General features: G+C 37.5%; 1 pseudogene; it reads left to right on the forward strand.

The window, feature by feature from the left end:
- Positions 1–1,714: 1,714 nt before the first annotated feature.
- Positions 1,715–15,719, forward strand: LOC110888551 (annotated as a pseudogene).
- The last annotated feature ends 4,289 nt before the right edge of the window (positions 15,720–20,008 follow it).

Genomic DNA, 20,008 nt, shown 5'->3' on the forward strand with positions numbered 1-20,008 from the left:
GGGCGCCTCCAACAGAAAATGTGTTAAGTCTAAACCGTTTTAACATCGTGTACTAGAGAAAACAAGAAGAGTCTCACATTACATATTACTAGTAAACAAAAATACATAGCACTAACACGTGTTACGTTGTACATGGGTTTCATGTCACATGTAACACATGCATGTGCTGAAGTACAAACTATAACACGTGTTAGTTGTGTTGTGCTGTAACATAAACATGGTCATGATCCTTAAGCATCTGATCCACGTTTGACGAAACCAACGGTCCCGAGAATTGGATCTTGTTTCCCTTGTATCCATCACCATCCTAATAACAAAAAGATAAGATAACCGTTAAGTCGTTAACCCCACATAACTATTAACACATTCATAGCCAGAAAATCTTTTTCTCAAACAACATCACAACTTTTTAGCTAAATTGCAATCTTTTTCTCAAATAAAATCACAACACAGCCAAAAATCAGTTCATATGCAAACCAAGCATAACTTTTTAACACAAAAATAAAAACCTGTAAATTACATAAACATTTACCCCTTTTAAGAACTATTTTAACAAAAAAAAATCATGTTTCATCTCTAAAACAACCATTACACAAAAACCTATTAACAATCATGTTTCTCTCTCCTCTCTCCTCTTTTTCTCAAACAACATCACAACTTTTTAGCTAAATTGCAATCTTTTTCTCAAATAAAATCACAACACAGCCAAAAATCAGTTCATATTTAAACCAAGCATAACTTTTTAACACAAAAATAAAAACCTGTAAATTACATAAACATTTACCCCTTTTAAGAACCATTTTAACAAAAAAAAAATCATGTTTCATCTCTAAAACAACCATTACACAAAAACCTATTAACAACCAGGTTTTATGAACAATTTTTGATATTTTGTCGTCTTTTTTTTTTTTGAAAATTGTGAAAAGCAAGGAAACAAGATTAAATATTTCAGAGATTTAAACCTGGGTTGCCTAGAACACTTCTTTTTTTTCTTGATTAGTGGTTGACTTTGACTTGGAGGAGGATGAGCAAAGTAATTTTGATGATTTGGATTATAACTGCTTCCATTTTCTTGACATATATTCTCAGAGCAAGAATTAACAGTAGTTGCATGAAGATCAGATGCAGAACTCAAATCATCTTCCAGAATCACATCAAAGGTTGGTGGATTTGTCTCCATGAACATTAATAATGGAGAAAGGATGATATGCAGGAGAATAGGGGTAAATGAAGATATGAGGGAAATTAATGGAGATGAGATCTTGTAATTCTTGCTTTTAAAAATGAAATAATCGAAAAGAAATATGAGTTTGACAATGAGGTGATGGGCATTAATGATAATGTCAAATCAATTGGGGAAGATATCTTGGGGGTTGGGTGGATAGATGTACAATTACAAATATACCCTTAGAGGCAAAAAGTATAATCAGATTACTATGCATACGTGGAAGGATGTAGGCCACATGTTGAGTTTGCAAAGTTTTCTAAAAATTAAGGGTTTCTTATAGAGCATTATCCTATATATATATATATATATATATATATATATATATATATATATATATATATATATATATATATGATTTCATAAACGTGCCATCAACTATAAAATGATGCGTTTACACCTGCATTTCAAGGTTATTACTTATTTCATAATTAAAAACTAAATAAATAATGTAATATTATTAGCATAACATCACATGAACAAAAAAAAATGAAAAGAAAATCGAAACATCTGATTTATAAATGCACATATATTAGTCCGCTTACCATAAACTCCAATTTGTGGACAAACTGTTACCGGTCCTGTAAACATGAGTAAGCATAGGAAAGAAACAAATATTAACAAGGCCAGTAACGGGTCATTCCGATCGCTTTTCATGCATGCAGATAGAGCCGACATGTTTCTGATGGCTGTTGGATTTATCAGTGCTATTGGCGATGGACTAGGGTCTCCAGCCATGTTGTTCTTCACCAGCACCGCAATGAACAGTATTGGAGGCAGTTCTTCTGTATCCACCGACGTATATGTTGGCGGTAATTCCCGACTCATCACAAGTCGGTGATGTGAAAAGGGTGACAAAAGGAGTTCAAGTCACAAGTTGGTGAACTTGAGGGATCAATGTTGACAAGTTGGTCATAATTGGTTAAGTTTCCTAATTACATTATAATTATATTTGGTAATGTCTTGGTCACCAAGTTAGGGTTATATGGTAATGTCTTGGTCACCAAGTTAGGGTAAGTCTATATAAACCAAGGTAGGGTTAGACATTATTAAGACAAGAGTCAAGAGAAGATAAACCGAGTTATGGTTTATGAGTTATTGTAATCAAGTTTTTTGAGTTATATTTTCTTGGTTATAATAAAAGTTCATTGGAGAGTTATTCCATTCGTTCTTGTTCTTGTGTTTGATTATTAGATTGGGACTTGAATTGGTATCAGAGCCAAGTTCAAGAACCTTAATCGAATAAGTCGCAGCCGGAAGAAGCCGTCGTTGCGAGATACCTCACGTCGCCGCGGTGTTTTCGATTGAACTAAGCCGAGTTCAGCCGTTGTCGGTCACTGCCACTTGCGTTCTCGTTGCAGGTTTGAAAAAAAAACAAAGGTAAAAGGTTCTCGTGGAGACTTCTTGAAGAATTAATAGAGGTGACAACACAAAAGTCAAACAGGTGGTTTCTATATTTTTTTAGCTACGATTAAAAAAAGAATTGAAACAAAAAGTTTATTTTATTTAAGCTACGATTGACAAAAAAAAAATAATAGACACAGAAAGAGGTTAAAACAATATGTTATTTTCTTTTGGAACAACGTTCGAAACAAAAAGAATATAATGACAAGTTTGGTTTATTATTTTCTGTGGGTTTAAACCTTAGTTGGGGTTTATCAGTAAATGTTGTTTGGGTTGAACAAGTGGTTCAATTCGAGGTTTGATTGTTATTCGGTTTTCGAGAGGTATTCGTGACCGGGTTTCTGTGAGCAAACGCGTTCGTTTCTAAAAAGGTTGTTCAGAAATCAATGACGAATGGGGATAGACCACCACCGGTTGTGGTCAAGGCTCAAAGTACCACAACTTTACAGTGTCCAATGTTAACCGAAACAAATTACAACATTTGGGCGATTCGTATCAAAGCGATATTCAAGGTTTATGGAATACAGAGAGCTTTAGAACCAGGTGAAGAAGAGGTAGAAGCCAAAAAGGATGACATGGCAGTTGCACTTCTACTTCAAGCAATACCCGAAGAGCTCGTGTTTCAAGTAGCTCAGTTTCAGACTGCAAAGGAAATCTGGGAAGCGTTGAAGACACTGTATGTTGGGGTTGAACGGGTTCGAGAGGCAAAGCTTGAGCAACTGGAAAACGAGTTCGAATCCTTGAAGATGAAAGAAACAGAGACAGTTGATTCTTTCGCAGGCAGGATAAGTCAGTTGGTTACCAAGGCAGCCAGTTTGGGAACCACCTATGAAAACAGAAAGCTTACCAGAAAGTTATTAGGCTCTGTTCCAGCAAAGTATGTTCCAATTGTAGCTTCAATTGAACAATTTGCAGATTTGAAGACTATGACGTTTCAGGAAGCGGTTGGTAGACTGAAGACGTTCGAAGACAGGATTAAGGGTATCGAGTCTTTAGCAGAAAATCAAGGTAATCTAATGTTTGCCAATGGTGAGTCATCCTCGAAATCCAAATCCTATGAAAATACGCGTGGGCGTGGCGGTTCACGTTACCGAGGTAGACGTCAAGACTGGGATGATGAGGACCAAGATGGGAGTCAAAGCCAAGACGATCAAGATCATGGGTCAAAGCAAACGGGTCAAAGAAGAACCAATGATCCCCAAAAAGGAAGGAAAGATAGATCACAGGTTCAGTGTTACCGTTGTGATAAATTTGGTCACTTCGCGTCAGGATGTCCGGATCGTATGAAGAAACAAGATGAAGCTAACTTAGCTAAAAACGATGATTTTGATCCATCATTATTCATGATGAGATGTGATCAAGAGACGGTTTTTCTAAATGAAGAATGGGTGAATCCAAAGCGTTTCGAGACTGAGCCAATGGAGAAAGACACTTGGTATCTCGACAACGGAGCATCGAATCACATGACGGGTAATCGAGCTTATTTCTTTGAACTTAATGAGCGTGTCACGGGAAAGGTGAAGTTTGGAGATGGATCTTGTATTGATATACGGGGAAAGGGATCGGTATTACTTGAAGGGAAAACGGGGGAGAAGCGCCTGTTAACCGATGTTTACTACATACCGAGTTTGCAAAGCAATATCATAAGTCTTGGTCAAGCAACGGAAGGTGGATGCGACATTCACATGAAACGTGATTTGCTAACCATTCATGATGATACAGGAAAACTTATGATGAAGGTGACAAGGACCAAGAACCGTTTGTACAAGATCAACCTCAAGATAGCAAGTCCCGGTACACAAGCTAACATGATTGGAATAAAGAATTTTGCGGGTAGGGATCTACAGAGAGTTGAACTGAAAGATGATACAGCAAGTACGAGTCAGAATCTTCTCAAAGATCTAAGTTTAATGAAGAAACCCAAAATTCAAAGTCCAAAGAAAAATGTTCAAGAATTCAAAGAAAAGGTTAAGCAAGAGATTCAAACCCAAGGAGGTACATTTAATGATCCAAGAAAGCTAGTGTTTGCTCAAGATCGCAGCCGAGTCAATGGTGGTGCGAGTTCTTATGACCAAAGGACGAGTCTTGGAAAAAGGACTAGTCGAGTACAAGGTCGCAAGAATGTTCAAGCTAAGAAGGAGCCAAAAAACACAGCTAGAGATCAAGATGAGTTCTATGAGAATCAAGACAAAGAAGACATGTTGGAGCCTACCTATTTCGAGTCGAAAATTAAGGGGGTGATTGTTGGCGGTAATTCCCGACTCATCACAAGTCGGTGATGTGAAAAGGGTGACAAAAGGAGTTCAAGTCACAAGTTGGTGAACTTGAGGGATCAATGTTGACAAGTTGGTCATAATTGGTTAAGTTTCCTAATTACATTATAATTATATTTGGTAATGTCTTGGTCACCAAGTTAGGGTTATATGGTAATGTCTTGGTCACCAAGTTAGGGTAAGTCTATATAAACCAAGGTAGGGTTAGACATTATTAAGACAAGAGTCAAGAGAAGATAAACCGAGTTATGGTTTATGAGTTATTGTAATCAAGTTTTTTGAGTGATATTTTCTTGGTTATAATAAAAGTTCATTGGAGAGTTATTCCATTCGTTCTTGTTCATGTGTTTGATTATTCGATTGGGACTTGAGTATACACAGACAAAATCAACAAGGTTAATATTAGATATAAGTTGATAAATCAAACTAGTATTGATTATGGCAAAGAAATTTATCTAAATGCCTTTTTTTTTAATTTCTTGTTTACAGAATGCTGTTTATCTTTGTTACTTGTCTATCGCGAAGTGGGTTGCATGTTTTCTTGGTAGGTTTTGTTTTGCTCGATTACTGTTTTTGATTAAAGTCATGGGCGGGGTCATGAGGGTCTGCTGACCCCCCCACGGCCAAGGAAATTTGGTGGATTTTTATATATAAAATCTAAGATTTTTCTAGAGAAAACATGATTTGGACCCTCTAGTTATAGTTGGTAGAGAAGCAAAAAGCCTTGTGATGACCCCTGCTAAAGAAGTTTTGGTTTCGCCACTGATTAAAGGGGGTTAGAGACTTAGGTGGTGTTTGTTTTTCTAAAAAAGATCTGCGCAGGCTCTTCTGTCTGCGCCGCGCAGACCACGCGCAGACATTGCCATCTGCAGACTGTTTGTTTTTCCGAAGACGTTTCATATAATCTGATGATGAGTTTTGTTGCAGAGGGGTATTGTTGGTCAAGGACCTCAGAAAGGCAAGCATCAAGATTGAGGTTAACTTATTTGAAAGCAGTGTTAAGGCAAGAAGTGGCCTATTTTGACTTGAATGCTACAAGCACAGCCGATATCGTTGCGAGTGTTTCTAGTGACAGGCTAATCATTCAAGACTTCATCAGTGAAAAGGTATGTCAGCCATTTGCTAGTTTTCACTTTTTATGGAGGTTGTGATCAATGTTATTGGAGAAAAAACTGCAATGCAGGTGCCGATGCTTGTGATGAATGTGGCAACTTTTGGTGGGGCGTATATTGCGGGATTTATTTTACTATGGAGGCTAGCAATTGTTGGGCTGCCATTTATCTTAATTTTAGTTATACCTGGTTTGATTTATGGAAGGATTTTGATGAGGTTATCAAGAGAAATCAGGGAGGAGTATAATAAGGCTGATGCGGTGGCACAACAGGCGGTTTCTTCAATAAGGATGATTTATTCTTTTGTGGGAGAAAATAAAACCGTTAAAGACTACTCTGATGCTCTGGAAAGTACAGTGAAGTTGGGTTTAAAGCAGGGGTTGGCTAAAGGACTTGCTATTGGAAGCAACGGTGTCACTTTTGCTGTATGGGCTTTCGTGTCTTGGTATGGAAGTCGATTGGTGATGTACCATGGAGCTAGAGGAGGAACCGTGTGGTCAGTTGGAGCAGGAATCGCCCTTGGCGGGCTGTAAGTTTCTTGTTCTTGTTCTGACATGTTATCACATAGTTGTCTGCATTCTCAGGGCCGGTTCTAGCAAAAGGGCAACACCCAGGGCCCACTTTCCCGGGGAGTTTCTTATTTGTTTTGTATATAACTTTTTCTAGAAACAAAAGCCTATAAAACTAAAAACAAATTAATATTTACAACCCAATATGATTTTTAAACCAATTAACTTTTGTAGTGTTGGCCCATTTGAAACCACTTTTAATTTAAACCCCAATTAATTTTAGGGGCCCATTTTTTGTAGTTGCATAGGCCTCTCGAATTCTCAGGGACGACCCTGAGCATTTTGCGTATCAAATCGCAGCTCAGATGCCCGTATGAAATGGAAGGTTTTTGAATGTCTAAATGAATCTAATAATGACAGGGCATTTGGTTCTGCAATGACCAACGTGAAGTACTTCTCTGACGCGATGGCTGCGAGCAAACGTATACAAGAAGTGATCAAAAGAGTTCCCGCGATTGATTCAGAAAACATGGAAGGGGAGATATTACAACAAGTCTATGGGGAAGTCGAATTTAAGAATGTTATGTTTGCATACCCGTCAAGGGCGGAGTCTTTGATATTCAAACACTTTAACTTACTGGTTCCAGCAGGGAAGACAGTGGCATTGGTGGGTGGGAGCGGGTCTGGTAAATCAACGGTGATCGCATTGTTGCAAAGATTTTATGATCCTCAAGGAGGAGAGATTTGCATAGATGGAGTGAGGATTGATAAACTTCAGCTAAAATGGCTGAGATCACAATTGGGTTTGGTGAGTCAAGAGCCTGCTCTATTTTCCACTACCATAAAAGAAAACATATTGTTTGGCAAAGAAGATGCCTCCATGGAAGAAGTCATTGAAGCTGCAAAAGCTTCAAATGCCCATAACTTCATCTCTCAGTTGGCCTATGACACTCAGGTTCTTTTTACATCCTCTAGAATCAATGCTTCTTTTGTTTCTATTACTTCCTAAACACTACATATCAGCGGATTTTCATAGTAGAATCCACTGTTAATCCGTTGGTGAAGATACCAACCGACAGTAATACGTTGGTAGTTCCATGGGAAATGGGTGTGCATAAAAGTCTTAGGGGCTGTTTGGCAACTTCTGTCTGAGGTCTGAATCATTAAGTGTTGAACCAATAAGAGGTCTGAACCATTAAGAGCCAGTATAATGCTTAATAGTTCAGATGCAAATGTCTGACCAATTCAGAGTAGAGGTCTTAACCATTCAGACTTTGTATAATGCTTGCAAATGTCTGAAACATTCAGACATCTGCTCCCGAAACAAACAGTCTGAACTAGTAATAGGTCTGAACCATTAAGAGCTTCATTAAAAGCTAAACAAACAGCCCCTTACTGACAGATTTTGCAACATATATATATAAACGATCAGATTATTTTCAGTTTGCTTGAAAAAATCGCGATGGACTTGTAGATTATGGTTAAAAATTATTGAAAATAAAAAAGAAGATACGTATTTTTACAGATTATATGGTAAATCATGCATACACAAGCATCTAGATGAAAAAAATATTGTAGTAGTGACAATATGAAAAATAGGATGATAAAATCTTTATGTATATTTAATCATGGTGATGGCAAGTACAACAAATAGGATAATAAATTGTAATAAAATCTTTATGTATATTTAGTCATCATGATGGCAAGTACAACAAATTTAAATTATATACTAGTCAATTAGAATCGCATCTCCGGATACTTTGGATCAGAGACTCCTCTTGATACTTTTTTAAGAATAAATGATATGATGCGTATCTTGGCCATAGACTTTGGTTTGACATTTTGCATTGTGAACTTTAGCCAAAACGGATGAGCAGATTAAAACTTGTTTGAAAGATCAGAAATAAAAATTTATTATATAATGACAAGATTTTAACTGTATTGTAATTTATATGGTGCAAATAACAGGTTGGCGAAAGAGGAGTTCAAATGTCGGGTGGGCAAAAGCAAAGAATTGCAATTGCCCGTGCGATGATCAAGTCACCTCGCATTCTTCTATTGGACGAGGCAACAAGCGCACTCGACTCAGAATCTGAGAGAGTTGTTCAAGAGGCACTTGACCATGCCACCATTGATCGAACCACCATCGTCATAGCTCACCGTCTTTCCACAATTAGAAATGCAAACGTAATATGTGTGGTCCAAAATGGTCAGGTGGTCGAGTTTGGCTCCCATGATGACCTCATGCAACTTGACAACGGTTTCTACAAGTCACTCGTTCAACTTCAAGAAACCAAGCAAATCAATGATATCCCTAGTCCTTACCTACCTGGACTTTCATCCATCTTCTCAACATCTGATGTCAACAACATAAGCAGGCCTCAGCAGTCAATGGTGATCCAGTCGGGCTCTGCAACCTCAGTTAATCATAATCGAGAGGACAACTTTACCTCGCAAGCCAACCAAGAATTTCCAGCGCCGTCCTTTAAGAGAATTTTAGCATTGAACAGTCTTGAATGGAAGCAAGCGCTACTTGGGAGTGTGTGTGCAATTCTATTCGGTGCATATTGGAATGAATCTATTGAGAGAGAGGCCGAAAGTTTCTTATTGTTCTTGATTGAATTGGTGAAAACAAATGATACATATTCGGTTCTATATATACATCAGAGAATGATTAATAACTACCCCTAACTTAGGCTAATAATAATAATAATAATAGTAACAGCATAACCTATGATATATATCTAACATGGCCTTATAATAATAATACGATCTAGCTTAATATGAAATTCCGTCTAATACCCTCCCGTAAGCTAGATCAACGTCATTGCTGACTCTTCAGGTGTGTTCATCTTTGAACTGTAATAATTCCTTTAGACGTGAAAACACTTTAAGCTGCAGCGCCTTAGTGAGTATATCTGCAACTTGATTTCCGGTGGGGCAGAAACGAACTTCTATATCGTTGTTCTTGATCAAGTCTCGGATGAAATGATACTTGATCCTTATATGTTTACTTTTCCCATGAAACATAGGATCTTTGGCTAAACATATTGTGGATTTATTATCACAATGGATGATCACAGGACCATTTACTTCTTCATGCAGCTCGTTTAGGATCCCTTTGAGCCAGAGTGCTTGACAGCCAGCTAAGGAGAGAGCAATATACTCTGCTTCTGTTGATGATAACGCCACAACCTTTTGTTTTTTCGATTGCCATGCTATTGTTCCTGTTCCCAGTTGAAATACATACCCGGATGTGCTTTTACTGTCGTCGATATTCCCTGCATAATCGCTGTCGCTATAACCGATTAGCTCTCCTTTGCCTCCCTTTGAATACACTAATCCTTGATCTAGTGTTCCCTTTATATATCTAAGTATTCTTTTCCCAGCTTCCCAGTGACTTCGCTTTGGTTGTTCCATGAATTGACTTATCTTATTTACTGCAAACATTATATCCGGTCTAGTATTGGTTAAGTACATAAGACTCCCAACCAATCTCCTGTATAAATTAGGTTCTACTTCGTCATCTGGATCTTGTTTTGTCAAACGTAAACCATATTCCATGGGAGTTGAAATTCCTGAGCAGTTCATCATGTTGAATTTACTTAGTAGGCTCTTTGCATATTGTTGTTGGGTTAGAATGATATTCCCATTATCGAACGAAACTTCCATTCCCAGAAAGTAGTGTAGGATTCCCATATCAGTCATTTCAAACTCCTTTTTCATTAATTCCTTAAAGGATTCGATGCTAGATAATGAATCACTTGCAATAATAAGATCATCTACATATAGGCAAATGATTATCTTTTCCTCTTTTGACATTTTGGTGAATAGAGTGTGTTCATAAATGCACCTTTTGAATCCATGAGTGGCAAAGTATCCTTCTATTCTGCTATACCATGCTCTCGGAGCTTGTTTTAAACCATATAAAGCCTTTTTTAACTTACACACCTTTCTTTCCTTACCCTTTACCACATATCCTTCCGGTTGTTCGATAAACACCTGTTCTTTTAAATATCCATTTAAGAAGGCTGTTTTTACGTCCATTTGATGTAAATGCCATCCGTGGTGTGCTGCTAATGCTAAAACAAGTCGAACTGTATCAAACCTGATGACTGGTGCAAAGACATCTTGATAGTCTATTCCGTATTTCTGATTGTAACCTTTCACGACCAACCTTGCTTTGTGTTTGCTAATCTGTCCATGTTCATCATACTTAGTTTTATATATCCATTTGACGCCAATTGGTGTTTGGTTCAAAGGTGGATCCACTAATTCCCATGTGTCATTCTTTATAATTGATTCCATTTCTCTATCCATGGCATCTTGCCATATTGTTTCTTTGCTTGCTTCAACATAGGTTGTTGGATCCGTATCTGCATATAACACAAAATTCACTACTCCGCTTGTATTCCCTTGATCTTTCCTGTAGAGTTCTCTTACTTGTGCTTCAGTTAATTCTGTTGTATCGTGATATACTTGAGTTATCGGTTTAGTTCTAATAACTTCATTCTCAGAGTCTGATGAAGAACCATTATTTTCATTATTTCCTGTTTCTTCAACATCTGTCGGACTTTCATTGTAACTCCCCGGTATTTCAACTTCTATGTTAGTATGTTGAACATTATCTTCATCGTTTGGTGTTGGTAGATCGATTTGATCATCTACAGCTACAGCTGCATCATCGTCATCTCCACTTGTGTTACTTATTTCTATCCGAAGCCCACTATCATTTTCTTTATTTGTCGCCCAATGTTGATTTTCGCTGAAAATCACATCTCTACTTATTATCATCTTGTGTGTTATTGGGTTGAATAACTTGTATCCCTTGCTGTGTTCACTATACCCAACAAAGATAGCCCGCTCAGTTTTATCGTCTAACTTGGAGCGATTTTGCTTGGGGATATGCACATATGCAATGCAGCCAAATACCCGTAGATGATCTACATTAGGTTTTTTCCCACTCCACGCTTCTTGTGGAGTCAATTTTGGCACACTCTTGGTGGTCGCCCGATTTAACAAGTAGGTGGCACAGGCCACTGCTTCGGCCCAATAGGTATTCGGTAGTTCTTTCATTTTTAACATGCTCCTGCTTAATTCCATTAAAGTTCTATTCTTCCTTTCGGCTACTCCATTTTGCTGGGGTGTGTAACTTGTCGTAAGTTGATGATGTATTCCATTATTCTTAAGAAAATTTTGAAATTCATGTCCGCAGTATTCTCCTCCTCTATCTGTTCTTATGCCCTTTATCTTGCATTCTATCTGATTTTCTACTTGTTGTTTGAAATTCTTAAAGTAACGTAATGCATCAGATTTGAGTTTTAGAAAATATACCCAAGTCTTTCTTGAGAAATCATCTATAAACGTAATAAAGTACTTGCAGCCTCCAATCGATGGTGTGTTCATAGGTCCACATATATCCGAGTGAACCAATTGTAGTGGTTCACTTGCTCGCCATTTAGCCTTCTTGGAGAATGGTTTTCTAGCATGTTTGCCGAAAACACATCCCTCACATACATGTTCAGATTTGTTAATCTTCGGCAGCCCATTAACTATTCCATTCTTCCCCATATCGTGTAAAGTTTCAAGGTTTAAGTGGCCATATCTTCTATGCCATAATGTCGAGTTGTCTTGAGTAGTCATATTGCATACTCTTGGTACCACATCATGATTCAGATTTAATGGATACATTTTGTTTCCGGTCATCTTCACCACACCGATACAACGTCCGGACGAGTCATGGATCACACATCCTTTGTCATTGAAACATACATCATAGCCTTTTTGTACTAGTTGTCCAACACTTAAGAGATTGTGTTTAAGACCTGCTACATAGAATACATTTGGGATTCGCTTCTCATAACCTTTAATCTTAACATTTACATCACCACATCCGAGAACTTCCAACCTTTTGTCATCGCCGGTCCGGACTTCACGTCTTTCTGAATCATTTAGATTTATAAATAAATCTTTGTTGCCCGTCATATGGTTACTACAACCACTATCAAGATACCAACAGTCGTTCTTGACAACTTCTTCCGTATTAAAGATCATAAACATCGTGTCTTCGGTTTCATCTTCAGTGTCATCTTTATGCATCAGTACATTGTTTGACCGTTCTCCTTCTTCACGCTTATTGCAGAATCTTGCCGTGTGCCCTAACCTTTGGCAATTATAACACCTGATCATTCTGTTGAATTTACCCTTACCTTTCCCTCGTCCCCTTTCGGAGTTATCAAATCTAGAAAATCTAGATTTATCATATCCGTTACTATGGACTTGGAAAGCCTGTTCCACCGATGTATTATCGTCATATTGCCGTAATCTTAATTCATGCGATTGAAGGATACCTAACAATTCTTCGGTGGAAATTGTATTTAAATCCTTCGACTCTTCAATCGCTACCACAACCGATTCATATTTCCTAGTCAGACTTCTTAGAATCTTTTCAACAACGCGTTGTTCTTCTAATCGTTCATCATTCATACGTAACTGATTTACTATTATTGTAATTCGGTTAACATAATCTTCTACGGTTTCAGTTTCCTTCATTCGTAAACTGTCAAATTCACATCTTAGGGTTTGAAGTCTTACCGTTTTAACCCGATTTTCGCCCCTGTAGGCTTTGTGTAATACTTCCCACGCGTCTTTTGATGTTCTACATGTCGCTATACGTTCAAACACCGTCTCGTTCACTGCCTGGAATATGATATGCAGTGCTTTCTTGTCCCTTTTTATCTTTTCTTTGTAAATATTCTGTTCATTTTCTGGTGCCCCTGTCGCAATTTCTGTATATCCTTCCTCTACAATCGTCCACAAGTCTTGTGATTCTAGTAAAACCTTCATCTGTATGTGCCAATGGTAGTAATTTTGTCCCAGTAATTTTGGAGTCTGGGTTTGAATTCCACCATTAGATGCCACGTTTGTCGTCATTTGATGTGATTGTATGGATTATGTATCGTTGATATTGATATCTGGTTTCGGATCGGTGGCTCTGATACCACTATATTGGAATGAATCTATTGAGAGAGAGGCCGAAAGTTTCTTATTGTTCTTGATTGAATTGGTGAAAACAAATGATACATATTCGGTTCTATATATACATCAGAGAATGATTAATAACTACCCCTAACTTAGGCTAATAATAATAATAATAATAGTAACAGCATAACCTATGATATATATCTAACATGGCCTTATAATAATAATACGATCTAGCTTAATATGAAATTCCGTCTAATAGTGCAGTCCAGCCAGCATTTTCCTTCTCAATGGGGTCAATGATATCGGTCTATTTCTTGGTTGATCACGATGAGATAAAGCAAAAGACAATGATTTATACCTTGTGTTTTGCCGGTTTGTCCGTTCTCTCGATGGTGATCAACATCATTCAACATTACAATTTTGCAGCCATGGGAGAATACTTAACGAAGAGGGTCCGAGAAAGGATGTTGTCAAAGATACTTACCTTTGAAATTGGGTGGTTCGATCAAGATGAAAATTCAAGTGGAGCCATCTGTTCAAGACTCGCTACTGATGCCAATATGGTATGGTTTTACATGTTGTTGATCTTGCCTAGAATAGTTGACTTTCCATTAGTTACTGATGAACAATATGCCAACAATGTTTAATTTGCAGGTGCGATCTTTGGTTGGTGATCGATGCTCTCTTCTAATTCAAACATTGTCTGCAGTTATTGTTGCCTGCACGATGGGGTTGGTGATCGCGTGGAACTTCGCACTGGTTGTGATCGCGGTTCAGCCATTGATGATCTTCTGCCACTATAGCAAAAAAGTTTTGTTAAAAAACATGTCACAAAAAGCATTGAAAGCACAAGAGGAAAGCAGCAAGCTTGCAGTCGAAGCCATCGCTAATTTGCGTACAATCACCGCCTTCTCATCCCAAATACGAATTATTAAAATGCTTTTAGGAACCCAAAAAGCACTACTTCGCGAAAGCATCCGACAAGCTTGGTATGCAGGATTTTTGCTTGCATTTTCTCAAAGCATTATGGCATTTACTTGGGCTCTAGGCTTTTGGTATGGAGGGAAATTGATTAGCAATGGTCATCTTGAGCCGAAAGAATATTTTCAGACGTTTTTGATCTTAGCACACACAGGTAAGGTCATTGCGGAAGCTGGAACCATGACAAATGATCTGGCAAAAGGATTTGATGGAGTGCAGTCAGTGTTCACGGTACTAGACCGTAACACCTTGATAGATCCTGAGGTACATGATGGTAAGAAGCCGAGGTCATTACGGGACATGTAGAGATATGTGATGTTCACTTCGCTTACCCTGCTCGGCCTGATATCAAGATCTTTGACGGGTTCTCCATCAGTATCGAAGCTGGAAAATCAACTGCTTTGGTTGGACAAAGTGGATCAGGGAAATCAACAATAATTGGGTTGATCCAGCGTTTTTATGACCCAATGGAAGGCGTTGTTAAAGTTGATGGAAGAGACATTAAGTTATACCATTTAAGCAGGGGAGGAGCTTAGAGGAGGCCGGACCGGGCCTCGGCCCGTGCGGTTTTTTCGCCTAGTAGTGTTAAATTTCAGGTTTTCGAGAATTTTTTTAAATGTGTATTGGTTCGGCCCAGACTGATTTTATCTCCAAAAAACATCGGCCCATGCTGAGTTTTAGGTCAAGATCCGCAACTGCATTTAAGAACCTATACGTGAAAACATCACATATGGTGTTTCCAAGGAAGTTAGTGAAGTTGATGTTGTGGAGGCAGCAAAAGCAGCGAATGCTCATGATTTTATATCAGTTTTGAAAGATGGGTATGATACTTTGTGCGGTAATCAAGGGGTACAACTCTCAGGGGGACAAAAACAACGCATTGCTATAACACGTGCAATATTGAAAAACCCCTCGATTTTGTTACTAGACGAAGCCACTAGTGCACTTGATAGTCAATCGGAAAAAGTAGTGCAAGATGCACTTGAGCGAATGATGATGGGTCGGACCAGTGTAGTGGTGGCGCATCGGTTGAGTACCATACAAAGTTGTGACACCATTGCGGTTTTGAAAAAAGGGAAGGTGGTTGAAAAGGGGAACCATGGCTCATTACTTGCGAAAGGGCGAGCTGGAGCATACTACTCCTTAGTTAATCCTCAAGAGCCTAACACTACTCACCATACACTGGACTAAAATATGGAGGAATATCACTTGGTAGATCATGCGCAAGTGTTGGATGTAACAAAAATTGATATGTCTTTTTTACCTTTTCGACAATCTACTATTAGAGGGTGTTTGGGATTACGTTTTGAAGTGATTATTTGATTATTGCGTTTGTAAAACATAAATAATCTAAAAAAGTGTTTGGATGAAAAAGTGATTATCTGCCTCCAAATCGCAGTTTTGGAGAAGCATGTACCTACATGTTTTTTCATTACGCAGTTTTGAAAACGCAAAATCTATTTTGAAAACGCATAATCTATTTTCAAAACGCAACACCAAACACCCCCTTAATTATGATTTAATATCAGAAAGGCAACTTTTTATTACCTTTAGAAGCATGTGCATATCAAAATCATGGTTCATAGTAGCACCAACAATAGCTTAAGGTCAGTAGACAATCTACACGTCAGGTAGGGTTGTATATGAACCAAATGTTTAGCAAATTGTTAGATGGGTTGAAGTCGTTTATTACTAAACTAGTTAATAAACATAAACAAGATTTTAAGATCGTTTAACTAAATGAAGATACACTACTACTAAACAAATGAGTATCACCGACAAACATTTTCTTCAGAAAATATGTCTGTGTAAGAGTTACCAACGAGAATCTGTCGGTGAAAGTACGTTGGTAAAATGGGCATTAGTCATTTGGTTTCTGATAGATTAAGACCGGATACAAACAACTCTTCTCTGGTAGAGGATACACTATTCTGTTTAGAAATATTTGAGATCTTACTGACAACTCCTCTCTTGGTAATCCATTGGTAAAGTAATTTGTAAGGGTGCCCAAATTATGGGTTGGTTCTGTTTTTTTACCCTTAACTATAACCAACCGCTTCAGTTTTGGTATGTCTTTAACCATAACCGAAACAGAAACTCGATTATGATTAATATCTTATGAAGCTCAAGTATGGTTAAAATCACTTAATGTTCCAGTAATGCAAGTTCAGTAAATTTAAATGTACGTTTATTTATTAGCTTTTTTCTTGTAGTATAAAACAAAGTTTATATCCTTTTATCATTTTTTTTTTCTTTTTTGCTTCTATCAAAAATATAAATTATTATTGAAGATTATTTTTTAAATTTATGTAGACCAGTTTACCCAACAAAATCTGGGAATAGATCGGCTTTCGGTCATGATGATTAGCCAAAGCTTCAATTTCAAAACCATAACAAATCGGTTAACAAATGCCTCAAAGCCATAACCATATATTACATCCATTGTCGGTTAAAATTCTAATATCTTATATCTCGGTTAATTTGCTCACCCTAGTTATTTTGATACAAACTAAAATAATAAACTTTTTGAAAGGGAAATTAAAATGAAGATCTAATATAATATCTGTACGAATACAAAATACAAAAAGAATTGTACTGGGCCTCCAACTAGTGTCACTGGTGTTGCCCTCTAAGAGCATGGCCAATAGCCTTTTTTTTCACATTTTTCCATGCCCCTGGGACCTGTTTTTTATTTTTTTTATTACGGTTAATGTTTGTAGGATCCATTTTTTTATCCATGTATTTGTGCAAGAATTAGAAAAAAATGAGAGAAGCTGGGTAGTGTGCAGGTAGTGGGGCCGGGTGGGGGGTTGGGTAATAAGGCCATGTATAGTCATGAAGCCCCTTTGTGAACGTTATGCGACACGTGTCGTGCCACGTCACACAGGGGCTTTTCAATTTTTTTTAATTAATTTCTAACTTTTTAAAATTAAAAATCATTCCATTAAATAAAAACATTACAATAAAATAAAAAAACATTAACATAAAATTAAAAAAACATTACACTAAAAAAACAATACATTTATTCTTCGTCTTCATCGTTGTTCCCTCATTCTTCCTCTTCGTTTTCTCCAGCATCTAAACCTATGTTTTCAAAGTTCCCCGTTTCGAATCCTCAACTTCTTCTTCCTCGGAATCTTGTTCGTCGTCACCATCGTGTCAAATTGGGCGAATCGCCCAAGCATGCTCGACCAAATACGCCTTTAACGCGTTATGTATATCCTTAGATCGCAATAGTTGAGCATTTACGAGTCTCTCTTCCATTATTGCTTGGGTTCCTTCAACTACAAATTTCCGGAATATAGTTTTGGCATATCGCTTTTCCATCATCCTCTATGATCATATTATACATAATGATGCAATCATACATGGTCATTCGTATTCTATCCTTATGCCACATACGACAAGGATTTCTGATAAAATGTCATCGTCGTTGTAGAACCCCAAAACACCTCTCAATTTCCTTTCGCGAAGACTCTTGTAGTTTTTTTTTAAATATTGTCTTTTCTCATCGAACGTTTCAGAAAACGTTTTAACAATATTCGAATACTCCGGGTATATACCATCGCCCAGATATTAACCATGCTCGTAGTCGTTCCCGTTTGCATGAAAACCGGCCTTTGGTATCGTTCTACAAATGTAGCTCTATAACAATGGTGAACACTCGAACGTATTAATGTCGCTCATACATCCGGCTACACCAAAGAAAGCCGACCAAACCCAAAGGTCGTATGACGCAACCGCTTGTAAAACCAAAGTTGGCCCTTTCTGGTCACCCCGTGTATGTTGACCTCGCCATGCGGTTGGACAATTATACCAACGCCATTGACGACCATCCAAGCTACCAATCATGCCGGGTATTCCATGCTTTTCTAGATGCACCTTGTATATTTGTTGAAGGTCGTTCCAAGTGAGATTTCTCAAATAACGTTTGCCATATAACTGGCATATACCTAAAATATAATTAAATATATAAAAGTTTTACTAGTGATGTACTTAAAAATAAAAATAAATATATAAAAGTGAGTAAAAAAATACCATAGAAAAATTGTTCCACGCTATCTCGTGTTGTTTTCTCCCCCATCTTCAAGTACTCGTCGTTGATGTCGTACGTGTTTCCGTAGGCTAGTATGCGTAAAGCGGAAGTGACCTTTTGAATTGATGTGAACCCTAAATATCCTCGTGCGTCAAATCTTTGCTTAAAAAATCATACTTAGCTTCCAAATCATTATTAATGTGCAAAAATAACCTTTGACTCATCCGAAACTGCCATCTAAAAACATTGGGTCCGTGAACCGGTGTGGGATCAAAATAGTCTTTCATCAAATGCTCGTTTGCCGCTTCACGATCTCGCAAGATATAGGTGCGCCTCAAAATGGGGCGTGGAGGAGAAGGCCGAACGTGTTCCGTTGCTTGTATCGCGATAGTACATGCACTCGTAACCGCTTCTTCCTCCTCCGCGATTTCTTCGGGTGAAAAAAATCTTCGGTAAATATCGGTGAACGAATCTTCCGATGGGGAACCCATTTTATTTAGAAGAAAGTGAGAGTAATTTCTAGATTTTTATAAAAAAAATGTAGAGAAGATGGAACGAGAGTGTGATGAATTTTAAAAAAAATGGGAGATATGGGGAGTATTTAGAGATTGGAAAATGAATTAATTTTTTTTTTAAACTTTCTGACTGTTGAATGGTCATTTTTTAAAAAAAATTCTCCTCTCACGCTGCTATAGGCATAACGCTGGGCTCAAAATTTTACCCCATAGCGCCGCCTGTAATGGTGTGGCGGGCGCTATCACCCACAAAGTCTTGTCCATGGCGTCCCACTACATACGAACTAATTAAAAAAAATCTTTATCATAAATTGCTATAAAATAGATCGAGGAAATTACGATTTTGGCCCCTGTGGTTATATCACTTTTACCCTTTTAGCTCAAAAAGAAATCTTTTAACATCTGAGCCTCCAACGTCTTTTTTTCTAACCCTTTTGGCCCCCAACGTCTTTTTTTTTCTAACGCTCTTGGCCCATAAAAGTAAATGGATGAGGTTACTGTTAGGGGCCAAAATGGTTAGAAAAAAGACGTTTGGGGTTCAGATGTTAAAAGATTACTTTTTGGGCTAAAAGGATAAAAGTGATATAACCACAGGGACCAAAATTGTAATTTACTCAAATAGATCAGATGTCTTTAAATTATAATGTTATGATAGTAAAGTTTTATATTTTTAGTTTTATATTTTTAAATTTTAATATAGTTAATTAAAATTATAAGACTGATAATTAAAAAAAGTAAATGTAAAAGATGTTGTGATGTGGCATTGTTTTTAGATGTTTTTAAGATTCCTTATTGGCTGAGTTTTGAGTGTTTTTTTAAGAATGAGTGTTTTTTTGATGTGACAGGTGACTAGGTATGTTTTTAGATGTTTTTTGTGCTCCTTATTGTAGATGCTCTAAGCGTGAGTCAAAGTGGCCCCTCTCACTCGTGCTACTGTCAATCAACACAACTAAAATTTACATAATATGA

Source organism: Helianthus annuus, chromosome 11 (assembly GCF_002127325.2).
Source record: "Helianthus annuus cultivar XRQ/B chromosome 11, HanXRQr2.0-SUNRISE, whole genome shotgun sequence".
Taxonomy (NCBI): Eukaryota; Viridiplantae; Streptophyta; class Magnoliopsida; order Asterales; family Asteraceae; genus Helianthus; species Helianthus annuus.